Consider the following 13,794-nt stretch of genomic DNA (forward strand, 5'->3'; position numbering starts at 1 on the left):
CCCCAGGAGCCAGAGCATAGCGTATAACCCAAGCTCAGCCAATCAGATATTGCAGTCTGAGACCCTGATTCTGGAGCAAGAGATCCAGGAGAGAAGAGTGAGTTAGGAACCAGGATGACTATGAAAGCATTAGTCGCTGAGTTGTGTCCAACCCTCTGCCACCTCAGGGACTGTAGCCCATTAGGTGCCTCTGTCTGTGGAATTCTCCAGGCAAGAATACTGGAGTGGGTTGCCATTGCCTTCCCCAGGGGATCTTCCCGACCCAGGGATCGAACCCAGGTCTCCTGCAGTGCAAGTAGATGCTTGGCCATCTGACCCACCAGGGAAACCCATAATGACTATAACAAGGTTCAGTATTGGTGCCAGTGGCTTATAGTAGTGGTGATACCTTTGCAGAAGCATCAATCTTATAATTGCCTCCTTGGTCCTCCAGCTCCGATATTCCAAGTCCTGCTCTTTTTTCAGTTTACATCTTTCTCTTTCTTTCTCGCAGATTCTGCCACATCTGATATCTTTCTAGCAAATGTTAGAAAGATAGAAAATTAGAGAATGTTCATTTGCTTTAAAAAATATCTAGCTCATTAGTTTATTTATTTTTTTGCAACAATGCACTCTGACTCAAAGCAAAAGACGCCGTTGCAGATTTGGCTTGTTGGACCCTGCTGACTTTTCTTTTCTTGTGCCAGGTTCTCCCTGGGAGGCCCCAAGTCTGTCCTTCGTTTAGCTGTCATCTTCCTCTACCGGCAGAAGTGGTAGGCTTCCAGATACCTAAACCTCGGGAAGACTAGCTCTACTTCTTTTCCGAATTTTCCGCTCACATGTATATTGGGAAAATGGTTGCTGCTGCTACTACTGCTAAGTCGCTTCAGTCGTGTCCGACTCTGTGCGACCCCATAGACGGCAGCCCACCAGGCTCCTCTGTCCCTGGGATTCTCCAGGCAAGAACACTGGAGTGGGGTGCCATTTCCTTCTCCAGTGCATGAAAGTGAAAAGTGAAAGTGAAGCCGCTCAGTCATGTCCGACTCTTCGAGACCCCATGGGCTGTAGCCCACCAGGCTCCTCCATGGGATTTTCCAGGCAGGAGTACTGGAGTGGGTTGCCATTGCCTTCTCCTGTTAGGCACTATTTAAGTTGTGGGGAGAGGGAAAGGACTACCTAATTTCCTGTGTTAGGCATTTTGATTCCTGTTCTGGTCCAGTTATCACTGATATTCTCAGTGAATGCTCATACTAGTGTCATCAAATGGACACAATGGAAGACTTTGAAATGAAAACAAAAATACCGAATTTCTTCAGTGGAAAACTAGGAAAACTTAAGTAATACATCCCTCCTGGTTATCTGATAATTTTCAGTTAATTGTCTTTGAGCCGTCTTTAATTGTCTTTGAGCCATCTACAACTCTGTCAATTGTAGGTCACTAATAGCAATGCAAATGATTCTTGTCTATAGATGTACAAATACATTATTTCCTGGTGAGGTAAAATTGGCTTTCTTTGCCCACTGTTGAAGAAGCCAGATTTTTATTCTATTTCTAAGTTTATTTTAGCATTTTTTGCTGCTTTTGTCTATGGTTCTTTGAGCTAGTTTTAACATCTGACTGTCTCGTCAATTAATAAATTAAATATTGTCTTGGACACCTGCATGCTGTGAATTCACATGACAGATTTTATCTTGTAAAATAATGATCCTTTAACAATCTCAGTTTATGAACTAGGAATATTACACTTTTGGCCCCTAGTGCTAAAGAATGGCAGGGGTAAAACTTAAGACCAGATTTTCCAACTTCAAATTCAACAATCTTTTTACAAGAAAGAAGGGAGAAGTAAAACAAGCAACCTACCTATCACTTTTGCCCCTGTAAATGTAGTGTTTTCATGAGCCTCTTGCTTCCAATGTCTTTATCCTTAATTTTGCTTTACAAACTACTGACGATTACTGTTCCGAAACATTGCTTTGTTCCTTTCTCTTTGGCCATTTCTCTCAATGGCTTCTAGGGTCAGTTAGAATATTTTGAACTATGGACTTTGGAATTTAATCCTCCCCATTCTAAGAACTGACCCATTGGAAAAAACCCTGATAATGGGAAACATTCAAGGCAAGAGGAGAAGGGGACCATATGGGATGAAGAGATGGTTAGATAGTATCACCGCCGCAGTGGACTCGAATTTGAGCAAACTCTGGGAGAGGGAAGGACAGGGCAGCTTGGCCGTGCCGCTGTCCATGGGGCTGCAGAGTCGGACACAGCGTAGTGACTGAACGGCATTGTCCTGCCCACGCATCCTCCAATATTATCTTATAGGCAGCACACCTTGTATTTACTCATCTTTGTTTCCTCTGTTGTGAGACCTTCTCCAAAATCCAATAAATCCTGAAAAGTCACTTTCAATCAAAGTTCCCTTCTCCCGTGAAGTTTTCCTGAATCTGCCTGTCTTGCAGTCATTGTCCTCTCCTCTAAAGTTACATTAAGAGCATGTGTCTGTCCAGCCATTTGACAGTCAGTCTTGAAGCTGTTGGGGGTCATGCGGGCTTTTATGAATCATGGTTTTAGAGGCAATATGGGGCAGTAGGTAAGAATATAGGCTTTAACGTGAGGCTGCCTCACTCCACATTTCAACTCTGCCGCTTCCTCCTTCTGCAACCTTAGGAAAGCCATATAACTTCTCAGCAGTTTGGCTTCTTCACTTCTAAGAGGATAATGAGATGTCCAATTAGATTATTGTGATGATTACCTGTGCTAATATATGTTGAGTGCTTATATAAATACTTTTGGTCCAAAATAAGTGTTGTGTAAAACTTTAAGATTATTATTGACATTATTACTGTTTTACTCATTCTTAACCTATTTTCTGGGTGGAATTTAAAGTTATTTGAGGAAGGAAAAAATGTTTTTCAGAAACTTGTTTATATTGCATGTCACAAATTTGATACTTGGCTTGGTATAGGGGAAACTGTCAAAGGTTTTGAATGGGGTTTTCTATGTCAAAGGCAGTGTTTAGACACCATGGGGCAACGTATTGGAAAAGTTACTGAATCAGCAGTTAATTCAGTAATTCCCAACAGGCGATAGCTTTTTATTCATTTCTAATTGATAAACATTTTTTCAGTATTTTCCATGTGCCAGACATAGAGATCTATCATAAAGATTCAGAGCAAATAAGTAACCCTTCCAGTCTTTAAGGCACTTAGCATCCAGTAGAGGAAAATTAGTAAGTACATGAACATGAAGTCCTATTTCTGCCCTGTATAAAGTGTTGCTGACCAGAGTTCTTGGCCTTTCCCAATCATCAGAAAGTTTAAGAGGCCAGACCAGAAATTCAGGAAAGGCTTTATTGGGGCCCCTGCTGCAGTAAGGGTTCCCTTTCTTGCTTCCCAAGGGGGGGAGGTGAGCTAGTTCCTTATAAGGGACGAGTGTAGGAGTGTGTCCAGGGGTCGGGCTGGAGCGGGGGTGCAGGTGATCTGCCGACCACTTAGGTGGTGCTGAGTGCAGGGGGCAGGCACAGTACCCTGCTCCCGCACCTCAGAAATATCAGTTGAATTTTTTCAATCCTTTTGTATCTTGTCCATAATGTGTCCCAACTGCACATGTACACAGTTATTTTTAGTCCCTTACAGTTTGTTTGTATTCTGTTGCTCTGGGAGATGTTTGTCCACGTGCAAGCACTGCTGCAAAGGGCCCAGGCCCCAGCCCATCACAGTAGGGTATGTATAAGCGCAGGAGACAGTGGGAAACGAGGGCAGGGACAAAATTGGTTTCTTCAAGGAGGTGATTCTTAAGTCAACCCGAAATAGAAGGCCTTGGAAGGTAAAGGTGTGGGAGTGTTCTAGCAAGTAGGGCAGATCTATAGAGGCCAGACCAACGTGGTGGCCGGGAGAACTGCAAGAGGATACGTCTTGACTGTGGCACCAATAAAGCTGGAGAAGTAACAGGGCTCCACTGCCATAAAAATAGCTTAGACCTTTTCCTGTGGCCAACAGAGAATGTGTGGAGATCTGAATCTCTGATAAATGATCAAGAAGATTTATAAACTATTGTGATTCTAAATTATGCTTAATTTTAATATTACATAAGGAGAGAAACATTGTGTGAGCACAGTCAGCGTGCTAGTGACCCCACAACAGAGTATCGCGAACAGTAATAACAACTAGTGCTAATTCCCACTCTCGAGTGGTGTTTTCATTGCGTTAACAGTTTGTTTTTTAGGGTAGCTCCTAGAATGTAGAATCCCAAGAGTATGTAGAATCCCAAGTAGTTTTTAAGATAAATTAACTGTATCATTAAGAACGTGGGGTCTGCAGAAATGAGACATGTTTCAGAAACTATAGAAGAGAGAGAGGTAGGATGAGAGGGGTCCCCAGCGAGGCCACTACTTGGAAGAGCAGAAAGGTGTTACCAAGCCCGTAACTGCTTGCCCCATGACAAGCCAGTGAACCGAGGGATGTGTTGGGTCAAGGAACAGTGACTTTATTTGGAAAGCCAGCAGACCAAGAATGTAGCATACTGAAGAACCATCTTGCCTGAGTTAGAATTTAGGCTTCCTTTATACTAACAGGGCAGGAGTTGTTGCAAACAGAAGTTCTTACAGCTGTCCATGTAGGTCTGTTCATGATGTTCCTATAAAACTCCAATAAGACAACTGTTATTTTCTGTTACCCAACTTTTTATCTCTGTATGAAAGGAAATGTGCTATTTATATCTTTGAGACTAGTCCTTGATAATGGGCTATTCTGTGTATTTCAGGCTATAGGCAACATTCTTAACTTGTAGCAAATGCAAAAGAATACAGAGGTTAAAATAAATAGGTCCAATATGGAATCAGATTTGTTCTTCCCTGTTGCAAAGTCACCAGAACCTCAAAACCATGGCTGGTGGCAGGTGATCATGTAATGAAGACTCACTGGCTGATCAACATTTGCCTATTATTGGCCTCACGTTTATGGCAGAAAATTATAAAATAGGAAATGCGGTGGGAAGCTGGACATTTTGGAAGCTGTTTTCATTCCTCTCTCAGTGTCTAACTTCCACCACGCTGCGCGTCCTTGCGCTCATCGTCCGTGTCATCCTGCTGATGTATTAAGTCTGAGAGTTGTTCATCACTAATCAGCTTGAAATAAATCATGTTATGTGTTGAACCGAGGTAAATTCTACCCTCTTTTATTCATCTGACAGGGGGGTTTTAGAACAGTAAGTTCTACAAATGTCAGCGCACAAACAAACCTTCATTATAGAAGCAGTTCACTAATATTGCATAAATCATGATGAGAAACAAAGGATGCCGCATCCTAAGAGGCAAACTTTTCAATCATCTAACAAAAGAATACTCCCTCAAATTTGTAAATATGTATTTGCAGCTTGCAATGTTAAAAGTTCTTGTAGCTGCTGGATAAAAATTGTTATTCATACAATTCATGCAGAAGTGTGCCTAAGTCGTTAGTTCCTGGAAACAGTTCACGTGTACATATTATGTATTTATAAATGTACATAAAATTTAAAAATTATGTTCATAAATATATATATATGTATTGAATTGCTCAATAGTGAATACTGAAAGTTTCTAACTATCAGGAACTGTCTCTTATCCTCATACGAAAGGCTGTCAGTGAGAATCTTACTGACGAATAGCAGATGTGGTGATAAGGCAAAGTCCTGTGTGATGTAATAGTACTGTTTCTATTTAAAAAGTGAGTAGTCAGGCTTCCCTGGTGGCTGCCAATGCAGGATACATAAGTTCGATCCCTGATCTGGGAGGATCCCACATGGTGCAGAACAGCTAAGCCCGCTCCCCACAAGTATTGGGCCTGTGCTCTAGCGCCCAGGGACCACTACTGCTGAGTCCATGGGCCACAACTAGAGAGCCCGCGAGCCACGCTTCACAGTGAGAGAAGTCACTGCAGTGAGAAGCCAGAGCACCACAACTAGAGAGGAGCCGCTGCTCACGGCAAGCGGAGAAAAGCCCGTGAAGCAACGAAGACCCAGCACAGCCAAAAATCAATCAATCAATCAATCAATATGTTAATTGATTTTTTAAAGATGAGCAGTCCTGTCTATTCTGATGCACTTGGTTTTATTTGGCTAATTTCATGAGCGTTGTTGTTCAGTCGCTAAGTCATGTCCAGCTCTTTGTGACCTCATGGACTGCACACGCCAGGCCTCCCTGGCCCTCACTACCTCCCAGAGTTTTCCCAGGTTAATGACCATTGAATCGTGATGCCATCCAACAATCTCACCCTCTGTTACTATCTTCTCCTTCTGCCTTCAATCTTTCTTAGCATCAAGGTTTTTTCCAGTGAATTGGCTGTTCGCATCACGTGGCCAAAGTATTGGAGCTTCAGCTTCAATATCAGTCCTTCCAGTGAATATTCAGGACTGATTTCACGATCTAGTGCCACAATTAATAATGAAGGAGTTCGGAGTAGGATCTCTTTAAAAACTATTTTACTATAAACTCTCATGTGATATAAATACTTTAGTATATATTTTTATTGTGGAACCGAGGAATATAATATCTTGTTCAATGCATTACTAAGGCCTCTTATTTTTTTAACAGCTACTTAATCAAATTATTCCTTACATTTTTCCAGAAACTAATTTGAAACCTCTTTCAGAGATACAAGTAACTGATTAAAAATAAAATCAGTTTCCCAGACTCATTCATAGTTGCCTAGGGGGATCGGAGGAGGAGAGGGATGGACTGGGAATTTGGGCTTACTAGATGCAGACTATTACGTATAGAATGGGTAAGCAACAGAGTCATAGTATAGTGCAGGGAACTATCTAATCTCCTGTGATAAACAATAATAAAAAAGAATATATATTAAAAATGTATATATGTATAAAACTGAGTCACTTTGCTCTTCAGCAGAAATTAGCCCAACATTATAGATCAACTATACTTCAATAAAATAATATAAAATCAGTTTCCACATTAAAATAAAAACTAAACAAAAAAATGAGTGAAGTAAATAAAAGTAGAAAATAAGATTAAGCCCCAAGGATTAGCTTGACAGAAAAGACCATCTTGAGAATTTGATAAATGTGGTTCAAAATTATATCCAGATCATATATTAAGCACAAATAACTTGTAATTTTTTTAGATATTTATTTCTAAAGATGATTTAGGAATAATTAAGAATAACATATTTAATAAATAAACTTTACTAAAATCTTATATTCTGAAAAAAATTGCGTCTGTCTTAAAATTTACTGAATACTTAAATAATATGGCACCCTAGGAAAGTTACAAGTTTTCATTACACAGACAGTTGAGTTTCCCACTTCATTTCCTTTCTGGAAGAATGATTAAATGGCGAGGTATAATCAGTGTTATACTTAGCTAGTGATCCTTTTCAGTTTTTCTTACGGTTTTTAGGCTTTTAAAGTGATATCAGTTCAGCTTCATCTTTGTCAACTCGTTATTTTGATAGGTTTGATTTAACTCTGCAGTATGTGCTAATGTTGGGCTTCCCTGGTGGCTCAGCTGGTAAAGAATCCACCTGCAATGCAGGAGACCTGGGTTCGATCCCTGGGTTGGAAAGATCCCCTGGAGGAGGGCATGGCAACCCACTCCAGTATTCTTGCCTGGAGAATCCCATGGACAGAGGAGCCTGGCGGGCTACGGTTCATGGGGTTGCAAAGCGTCGGACATAACCGAGTGACTCAGCACAGCGCAGCATGTATGTAATGTTACTCTGTAGAAACAGTGGTTTGGCGTTTTGTGAAGAGGCAATGACTGAGCGGTTTCACCTGTGTTGTAGATCTCGAGCAGTGGTCAACTTCTCCATGTAGAACCCAGGAGCAGGAGATTCAGAACCAAATCTATTCTCCTTCCCCACTCCTGGTTACAAATCACTTGAAATATGAACTATTAGTAGAACTTGCTTGAGGGCAGCAAGGCAAACCCCATCCGTATTCACTGGAACTCAGCTTTGATATTTAACCTCCCTAACCCCCCTTCCAGAAGCCACACATTCCCATTCCAAAACTGATTCTAAAGACATTTTTAACATAATGATGCAACTTGGTGGGCACCATGGCAACTTTACAGTGAGATTTGTTTTGACCTTCAGCTACATTTTTCAGCTTTGTGAGGCACCGTATCATCAAAGACAGCAGCCAGCAGTGTGACCCACAAGACAGCGGATCCTGTCCCATGAGGTCTTGTGTATTCATTGGGATTCTCAGTACTCTGTGGTCAAGAAATCTGATGTGGAGGCAATCTTCCCAAAATATGGCAAAATCGTGGGCTTCTCTGTTCATAAGGGCTTTGCCTTTGTTCACTGTGTTAATGAGAAAAATGCCCGTGCTGCTGTGGCAGGAGGGGATGGCAGGATGATGGCTGGTTTTAGATACTAACCGGGCCACAAAGCCCAAAGCGAACCCAGGAAAAGCAGTGTGAAATGACCTGCAGCGGAGACCGCAGCTCCTCTTTTGACGCGGACTGTGACTTTCACGGGCTTATAGTGACGAGAGGCACAGTCATCTAGCACCGTTTCTTCTCCTCCTGTTCCTCCCGTGGCAGCGCCCTCAGAACGCCCGCGTGCATCAAGAAACACCTCACGAAGGGGCAAAAGCCACTTCGATTCTAAGAGCGTTCAGTGGGGATCTTCGTCTAAGTCTGGACAGTGGAAAGGAGGTGACCGTCAGACCCTTAAGATGGAGTTGACCCAGTGAAACAGAAAGTGAATTCTCTGCTGGAAAGCCTAGAAACTCCTGAAAAGGAACGGAGCAGACGGGGGCAGAGAGGCAGGATGGAGCGTCAGGAGGCGCAGGGCAGCGGAGCTGAGACTCGTGTGAAGGTGGGGCCTGAGGGGCGCCGATGACTGCGGAGGAGGGGGCTGCTGGGAGATGGTGATGGCCACTGCAGGTGGTCACGGATGACGGGGAAGAGGCCGGAGAGTGGAGAATGACCCCAGAGAGAGCCTCCGTGGCCAGAGGGACTCTTGGGCACGTGGTGGGGTTTGGAAATCGTGTCCCATTTTTCTTTACTAGGCGCTTGTCTAAGACCAGCGTTTTCCCCCGACCCTCCCCCATGGCACTTTCAGAACACGCTCACCGGTCTCGCCTTCCTAGTGCTCCCATGTCCATCGATTCACACCGCCCTGCACCTCGTCCCATTGCCATGTCCTTTGGTGCTCCTAGTAGTTACAGTAAGTCTTAACTGGTAAGTTTTGCTTTGAATTTTGATACGTCTTTATGACGTAACAGTAAAAGGATATATGGTTTTCATCAACCGTCTCCAGAATAATCTCCTGTTACGCAGGAAGTGCAGTTCTTCCCATTTATCCAGTAGTTCAGTAGTTGCTTCCCTAACTGCAGAGATAATCTCCTTGGTTGATTAGCACCTCAAAGTGGCTCTGAGTCAGGGGTGTGTGTGTCAGCCCCACGTGACAGTACTACGTGGGCTGGCTCAGCACAGATGGAACGATGTGTTTTTTCAGATGCATCCTCTAGAAAAATAAGCAGTGTGATGGATTTAAGATTTGTTTTCTAAAGTTGATACTGTGCATTATTTCTGTGAACAGACTCATGTTTGGGACATGTATGTTTTCCCTCAAAATACACAAGTCCTGATTAAACCAGGAATCGGGAGTGAACAAAACCAAACAGGGCCGCCTGGTGGCTCAGACGGTAAAGCGTCTGCCCGCAACGCGGGAGACCTGGTCCGATCCCTCGGTCGGGAAGATCCCCTGGAGAAGGAAATGGCAACCCACTCCAGTACTCTTGCCTGGAAAATTCCACGGGTGGAGGAGCCTGGTAGGCTACAGCCCATGGGGTCGCAAAGAGTGGGACACGACTGAGCGACTTCACTCACTCACAAAACAAAACAAACAGTAGTTTGCCCTATAAGCTAAAAACAAAAAAAGCAAACAATAACCAAACAACTTTGAGAAGTTACTTTCCCAAACCATTAACTTGCACATCGAAATTTCATTGTTGAAATTCTTTCCCTAAAATTGTGCTGTTTAATCAACGTTTTTACCCTTAGGTTACAGTCAATAGGACTTCCCTGTAGCTCAAATGGTAAAGAATCTGCCTGCCATGCAGGAGACCATGGTTTGATCCCTAGGTCAGGAAGATCCCCTGGAGAAGGGAATGGTAACCCACTCCAGTACTCTTGCCTGGAGAATTCCATTGACTAGGAGCCTGGCGGGCTACAGTCCGGGGGGTCTCAAAGAGTGGGACACGACTGAGTGAGTAACACACGTAGAGACAATAGGTGTCTAGAATAGCGTCACGAGTGTACGCAAAAATATAATAGGGTTAGCAGTTATTCTCTTAGAAATGTATAGTACATACTCACATGCTGCTAACAACATTTTTATTACAATGCATTTAATTCCTCCCCAGTTCTTTGTTTCCATGTAATTAGTTTTCAAAATTTAAAATTCCACAAATGTTGTTTAAGGGCCAATTACGTTCCATTGTGTTATTTAATCTTAAATTCTCTCCCCAGAGGATATTAGCATGTTTGTTTTGCAGATAAGAAAATTAGCAAGGTTAAAGGATTGTAGTAAGTGACAGGGAGGTAAAGGTAATTGAATATAAAGCTTTTAACACTTGTAGCTCGGTTGGTAAAAAATCTGCCTGAAGTGCAGGAGACTGTGTTAGATCCCTGGGTCGGGAAGATCCCCTGGAGAAGGAAATGGCAACCCACTCCAGTATCCTTGCCTGGAAAATCCCATGGACAGAGGAGCCTGGTGGGCTGCAGTCCATGGGGGTCACAGAGAGTTGGGCACAACTGAGCATCTAATGCTTCACTTCACACTTCAGTATAGCATCCCACCAGCTGCTACAATGAGCACAATTTCTCATAGTTTGCCCTTAGTGGATAACCTGTTCAAATCTCAATTTTTATGTCAACACTCCTAGGCCACACACCTTAATTCAACCTGTTGGGGCCTTGAAGAGCTATGCCCCCTAATTCTATCTATTTAGTTCTCAGTACACGACAGAGTAAGTCCAGGATATCTGAACTCTCCCACACCAAAACACAAGTTTTCCCCTCACTAGGTTCCATTCTATTTTCCCTTTAAATGCTTCACTTAGATTGTTGCTTGGGATAACAATGGCCCTTTACACAAGGCCATTAGATGTCTGACACGACTGAAGCGACTTAGCATTAGCATTGGATGTTAATTTATGTTTCTGGGAAAACAATGCATTAAAATTCCTTTCTTTTCTAAAACAAAACTGGGAGGTCAGTCCATAGGGTTTGAAGGATGGATGCATCAGTAATTTTAAAGATAAAAACTGACTATCAATTTCATTAACATATCTCCTGTGCCAAATTAGTAAGTTAAGATAATTGGGTGAAAAGGAAACAATGTCTTTCCTGAGTTAGCTCCCTGAGCAGGGTGACCGTGTGTCCGGTCCTGCCCGGGGCACCCGTTGTCCTGTCACTCATCCTAGTTTAACATCTAACCAGACTTTTTAAGGACATGAGTTTATTATTTATTTTATGAAGATGAGCTGGGCTGTGTTTGACAGATTCCTGCTTTGTTTACAGCCTCGGCTGTAATCTGGTCTAGTAGCTTGTGAGACCCAGACGCAGTGAAGCACCAGGTGCAATGAAACTTCTAGTTAACTGTGAACGACAGTGACCAGCCGGCCTCTCTGTCCCCAATACTTTCCAGCTTCAGCTTCTCTTCAAAGCCTGCAAGTACTGTGCTTGCTAAAACAGAAAGCTCTCTGACCTCAAGACTAGGTACAGCTAACTCCTTCTGTGACAGATTCACAAAGCTGCCAGGACATAGGAAATGGGGGAAATTCTGTTTGCGGTTTGGTAAATGTGTACAGAAAACACGGTGAGTCATCAAATTCCTAGAGAGTAGTCTATAGTATTTTTGTCATTTATTGTATGGTTTATGTATGTATGCATACAACTGTATGCATGGTTCAGAAAGGCTTTTTTACTTTGGAATTAAACCCCTTTTACCAGCAATAACAGAGAAAAAAAAAAGAAATGATTGTTTAATGAGATGTTAGGTACCAGATTTGCAGTTCTTTTAAATATGTAATTTGTACAAAAAGTTTGTTGATATTTCCAATCCATTTTGGAGATTTCCATCCATTATATGTGTCACTAACCACAAGGCCACCAGAAGATGCGAATTTGCTGAAGAAGTACCCGAGTCCTCTTCAAATTCTGTTTGCTTCAAAATTAGTTAGAAATTTAGAATCAAAGTAATCAAAAGAATGGAGTGGTGAAAATATTCATATTTTGAAAAGGTGACAAACTAATTATTGCAGACAAAACTTGCAAATAGGAATATATTGAATTAGATCCTCACAAAAGGAAAAACTAAAGAAATGACAGAGCTCAACTTGTATAAAACACTTAGTTTTGGAATTTAGGAATTGCATTTTGAAATATCTTGAGTTATGGGAAATTATTTCCTTGGCACTTCTCCTTGATTGAATATATTTATGTATTTTGAAGTACTTAAATTTTTCTATACATTCAAAAGAATCATAATAGATATGACTTGATGTATTATATAAAAATGTCTGGCAAAGACATATTTTATATAAATGAAGGCACAAATCCCCAATAGCTATAAGAATATTTAATGTTTCAATTTAAAAATATTAAAATTGAAAATATATTTCATGTAGCATGAATTGCATTTTGCTTACCATGCACCTTAGCACTTACAGAGATAATTCTTCCCTTAAAAATTTTATGGTGTACCTAATTATTAGATGAAAGCATATCAAAACTTCAACTGGACATTACCTCACACTGGTCAGAATGGCCACCATAAAAAGTCTAAACAAGAAACGTTGGAGAGGGTGTGGAGAAAACGAAAAGCTTCTACACTGTTGGTGGGAATGTAAGTTAGTGCAGCCACTATGGGAAACAATATGGAGGTTTCTCAGAAAACTAAGACTAGAATTACCATATGATCCAGCAATGCCACTCCCGGGCAGATACCTGGACAAAGCTATAATTCAAAAAGATACATGTAGCTCGGTGCTCATAGCAGCACTATTCACAATGGCCAAAACATGGACACAACCTAAATGTCCGTGAAAGTGAAAGTGAAAGTCGCTCAGTAGTGTCCAACTCTTTGCAACCCCATGGATTCTGTATAATCCACAGCATTCTTCTGGCCAGAACACTGGAGTGGGTAGCCTTTCCCTTCTCCAGGGGATCTTCCCAACCCAGGGATTGCACCCAGGTCTCCCTCATTGCAGGTGGATTCTTTACCAGCTGAGCCACCAGGGAAGCCCTAATGTCAACAGACAGATGAATGGGTAAAAAAGATGTGGTGCATGTGTACAGTGGAATATTACTCAGCCGTAAAAAAGGATGATTTCACGCCATCTGCAGCAACATGGGTACAGCTAGAGAGTATTATACCGAGTGAAGTAAGTCTGAAAGAAAGACAAATACCACGTGATATCACTTAGATGTGATGTCTAAAATATGCCATGAGTGAACCTGTATGCAAAGCAGAAACAGAATCACAGACCTGCAGATCAGACTTGCAGTTGCCAAGCAGGGAGAGGGGGAGGGAGAGGGATGCACTGGGGATTTGGGGTTGGTAGATACAAACATTAACACTACATTCAGAGGGGCAGACAAAAGGCCCTACTGTATAGCGCATGGAGCTATATCCAAATTCTTGGGATAAACCATAATGGAAAAGACTATTTAAAAAAAAGAATATATATATGTAAAACAGAGGCACTTTGCTATACAGCAGAGATTGGCACAACACTGTAAATCAAATATACTTCAATAAAATAATTATGGTGTAACAAAAAAAGAGCAAACTGAAATGTCCATGTTT

General features: G+C 41.9%; 1 protein-coding gene and 1 pseudogene across 1 annotated transcript in view; both read left to right on the plus strand.

Moving 5' to 3' along the window:
- The window catches only part of KCNH8 (potassium voltage-gated channel subfamily H member 8), a 444,159-nt gene that overhangs the window by 73,564 nt on the left and 356,801 nt on the right, over window positions 1-13,794 (plus strand). The gene's annotated exons all lie outside the window — the stretch shown is intronic.
- On the plus strand, window positions 7,302-8,817 carry LOC145538379 (heterogeneous nuclear ribonucleoproteins C1/C2 pseudogene; annotated as a pseudogene).

Source organism: Giraffa tippelskirchi, chromosome 2, assembly GCF_054371585.1.
Source record: "Giraffa tippelskirchi isolate mGirTip1 chromosome 2, T2T-mGirTip1v1.2.pri, whole genome shotgun sequence".
Classification (NCBI taxonomy): domain Eukaryota; kingdom Metazoa; phylum Chordata; class Mammalia; order Artiodactyla; family Giraffidae; genus Giraffa; species Giraffa tippelskirchi.